The sequence below is a fragment of the Lycium barbarum genome, chromosome 12 (assembly GCF_019175385.1).
Source record: "Lycium barbarum isolate Lr01 chromosome 12, ASM1917538v2, whole genome shotgun sequence".
In the NCBI taxonomy this organism is placed as follows: Eukaryota; Viridiplantae; Streptophyta; class Magnoliopsida; order Solanales; family Solanaceae; genus Lycium; species Lycium barbarum.
This window is the reverse complement of record NC_083348.1, coordinates 87667203-87671859: the sequence shown is the minus strand read 5'-3', so window position 1 is coordinate 87671859 and position 4657 is coordinate 87667203. Positions and strand designations below refer to the sequence as shown.

The 4657-nt window shown below is 35.0% G+C and overlaps 1 pseudogene; it reads left to right on the top strand.

Moving 5' to 3' along the window:
• Positions 1–382: 382 nt before the first annotated feature.
• Positions 383–4118, top strand: LOC132624160 (alpha-farnesene synthase-like; annotated as a pseudogene).
• Positions 4119–4657: the final 539 nt, after the last annotated feature.

The window sequence follows — 4657 nt, the reverse complement described above, 5'->3', positions numbered from 1 at the left end:
GTGAACTCATTTCCTTATTAGTTCGTGTCAAAAAAATGACATCTTTCTATATTCGAAAACAATTTATCTTTATGCAATGATTTATAGCCACACAAAGTATATGTGACTCATTTTACATCACAAGTTTAAAAGTCTTCTCTATTTTCTTAAATTTCGTGTCCAGTTAAATAGATTCACATAAATTCAAACGGATGGAGTAAGTAATACAATTATATTACCTCGTACTTAGTAAGTGTAATATGTGTTACCTCGTACTGTACATGAAAAGGACTCCTCAACCACTCTACTAACGACAAAGCTAGAGCAAATAATTGAATGACATTCGCATATTTTTTTCCTGCTCATTTTTAAGTGGTTCTTATATATATCCTCTGTACCTGCCAATATGACACTATCTCGAATCATGGCTTGCAGAAACGTTATGACCATTCTTTCCACAATGCAGACACAAAATCTTCATACTATAGAAAAGCAAAGTAATCCTAAAAGGAGGATCTCTACCTATAAACCAAACATATGGAAATATGATCATTTACTTTCTCTTACAAGTGAATATTCTGTGAGTATTTTCCGAATCCTATCTTTAATGAAAATCTACTTTTAATTATTATCATTTCTTAAATTTTACGAGTACTAATAATTGCTCGTGCATGCAGAAAAAGAAGTACAAAGTTGAAGCTGAGAAGCTAATAAAGGAAGTGAGTTGCACGTTTTCAAACACCATTAGTCCGCTGACCCCGCTGGAACTTGTTGACAGAATTGACAAATTTGGCCTCAGTAGTTACTTCGAGGTTGGAACGAAGGAAGCTTTGGAAAAGATAATTAAGCGCATGAACAGTGGTGCTAATTATTCAAGCTCAAAGGATGAGGATCTCTATGCTACTGCATTGTGCTTCAGGCTCCTCAGGGAACATGGCTACCATGCTTCACAAGGTTATCAACTAATTACGTGTCTATTCATCGTCTAGGATCCGTATAGTTTGTACCCTAATTGTAACGTTATTTATAAGAAAAAAAGTGACTTTAGTAAAAATGGTAAGTTGGAATTATCAAATTTAGTTTTGTGGCTTTGGTAGAAAAATCAATGGGAGAGTTAGGATTTTTACTAAGGAAAGTCAAAATATAAAGAAATTAATTAACACATGAAGAATCAACTAAGGAAATTCAACATATAGCATATGTATACATAAAGAAAATACCTATCTATAAAGTGTACCTTTTCAGCGAATTGACACCCATCAGACAAAGGTGACTCCGCTATTGAGGAAAATAGCACTACAAAAAAATTGATAATTTACGGAGGTTGAAATTACAATTTGCGGAGGTTATATACCTCCACTATTCGCTATTGAGGAAAATAGCACTACTATAGCAAGGAGAATGATTTTAAAGCGACAAATTATTTTTCGTTAAAGCTAGCTTAGTGGTTTGTACAGAGAAAAAAAGACAATATTGGATGGCCAATTGGGAAGTTAACTTTTAATATGTTACAACGGAAAATGACATTTCTCCTATTTTCCTCTTTTTATTCTCTTATATATACTTCCGTTGTTGTACTACAGATATGTTAAAGGGCTTGTTCGCTGCCAAAGGGAAACTCATGACAAAGAAATTCTCAGATATCAAAACATTACTGGAGCTTTTGGAAGGGTCATATCTGAGCATGGATGATGAAAACTTACTAAACGACATAAGAATTTTCTCAACCAAAAACTTCAAGAATTTATCTACATCAAATGTTGACAGATTTAGTACTAATGAGGAACATTTGAGCAATAGCTTGAAGTACTATCCGTTGGCATTGAGAGTTAGATGGTACGATGTTAGAAGACACCTTAATGCTCAAGAAGAACTAGAGTGTTACACGAATCCAATGTTGTTGAAGTTGGCAAAACTTAACTTCAATATTATTCAAGCCACACACCAAAAAGATCTCAAACATGTGATAAGGTATTTAAAAGCTGTCAAATGATAACTACTTAAATTCATTCTTATCTTTTTATTTTTCAAAACTATTTGCGCTCACCTTAACTATTTCATTGAATCTGCCTTACCTAGCTTTCTTGTCGTTTCCAATCTGATTTTTTTTTACTGTGAATTACACAGATGGTGGAGGAATCTTTGCATAGTTGAAGATTTGTACTTTACAAGGGACAGGATAGTAGAAAGCTTCTTTTACGCTGTTGGAGTTACCTCAGAGCCTCAACATGGAAGCGTGAGAAAATGGCTCACCAAAGTGATTCAATTAATTTTAATTATAGATGATGTTTATGATATTTATGGTTCATTACCCGACGTGGAGCAATTCACTCGTGCCATAGAAAAGTAGATCCTCACAAGCTACTTACAACATTTAATACATGTCAATTTAAAATTAATTAAGTTGTTAATATTTAAATGCATAATAATCATAAAATGAGACTTTTCACATTTAGGTGGGATCCAAATGAAGTACAATGTCTACCAGAGTGTATTCAGATTTGTTTCAGAATATTGCATGATACAATGGAAGAGATATCTGTTGAAATTCAACAAAAAAAAGGGTGGCCCTTCAGCATTACCTTATCTGAAACAAGTGGTTAGTACTAAATTAGTCTTTCATATATACTAGCACAACAAATGTTCTAATGCTTTATAGGCGGGCCAAACTGAAGTGCCTAAATTAAAAGCCAAAACTGGTGTTAAGAAATCAATATTTGCTAAACTACAATATGAAAGGCTGTAGGATAACAGTGCATCCATTTTTTGATTCACAAAAATGTCCCTAATACAATCTTAAGTCCACATGAATTAGAAGGACCTTTTGGTCTTTTTGCCAAAAAATGAAATTCAATCCTTCTTCCTCATCCTTCTCTATCTGCTAAACTAACAAGATTTTTTCCTATTTCATCTCTTGCTTGCATAAAGCGTCCAATTTCGTCCCCTATCTCTCTTCGAAAATTGTGTTTTATTTTCTCGACAGTCATCATATGTGATTCTTTAGTGCATTTAATTTGTACATGGGTTTCCATGAATTAGTGGGCCTTATGCGGTACAAAATACCCAATAATGTAGCCTAAGCTAATTTAAGAAACGTGGTTCCAAAATACTATATAGGAGTATCAACCTAAGTTGCTAGGTTACTGCCTTAAAACTAGTATTCTCTGTCAATTTTATAATTATTTATCGCCTATTTATGTTATATAGGATGAAAAGAGCACCACATCAATCCCTAAAAGAGCCAATTTGTCGTCACATAAAAAACTAAGCTATACTTGGAAAAGTCAAATTTTTCCGGTACCTATGATTTTTCATGCATGTTTGACCAAAGTCTTCTGATGTTTCAATAATTCAGTGGGTCAACTTCTGTAAAGCCTTGCTGGTGGAAGCAACCTGGTATCACAAAGGCCATATACCAACACTTGAAGAGTATCTTGACAATGGGTGGATCTCCTCCTCCGGTCCATTACTTTCCTGTCATGTGATTTTTGGTCTGACGAATGAAATAACAAATGAAACCCTTGATTTATGCAAAAATTGCAAAGAAATTATTTATCATACCTCGGTTATAATTCGACTTTGCAATGACAAAGGTACCTCAACGGTAAAATCTCAAACTCCTACCTCATTTTTTTTTCATTCTATTCAAATAAAAGCGCCACCCCCCCCCCCCCCCCCCAACCACTTGATCTGTGCTAGTTCTTTTAACAATATTTGTATCATGTAGGCGGAGCTAGAGAGAGGTGATGTCGCTTCATCAATTTTATGTTACATGCAAGAAGAAACTGTCTCAGAGGAGGTAGCCCGAGAGCATATCGAAAGCATAATTTTGGATTCTTGGAAGAAGATCAATTACCATTTTAATACCCTTTCTACATCACATCGGAAACTTGTTAAGCATGTAATAAATGAAGCACGAATGGCGCATGTCATGTACCAATTTGGGGATGGATTTGGGGTTCAAGATGGCGAAACTCGAGATCACATCTTGTTCAACTTGGTTGAACCTCTTACATAATCGCGTGACAATCTCTCCATGCCTTCTAGAATTTGTTGTAATTATGCATGAACAAGAAAGCTATGAAGCTTCATGTATTGAGCTCTCGCTATAAAGTTTGGGATGGGCCGAATATTGGGTCTATTGTGCGCAATCAACATTGAATCTAGAATTTAAAGTTGCATAAATTTAACTAATAAGGTTCATAGCACTTTACACATATTCCGTCCATTCCAAAAAAAAAAAATTTTAATTAAGCCACCTCAGTGGTGGGGGGTTAGGCAGACCCCTACCAGTTCATTTCATCTGCAATACGAGTACAAGAGGGGGAAGATAGTCCTTTCCTCTGTGAGGGATAATGAGAATAAATAATTCATCCTTGAACAAAATGTGCCCTATGCTATTGTTACAGCTTTTTGGACTGCCTATATAGAAGTATACATCATAAGCTAAGTGCCTAGCATGTACCCATAAGGTAAGGAAGTAGAAATAAACCCAGCCACTCATGTCAAGAAATTGAAGTGCCCTTTTTTTTATTCTGATCCTGAAATTAGGAATGCCTTCTCTATCATTCTTCAAAGCAGCTTTCACTTGTCTAGGCAAAGAAAAAGTCTCTGTGAAGAAGGTTTCATGTTTCTCCATAACTCCAATGTTTGCTATTAAGTCAGCAACTTCATTTGC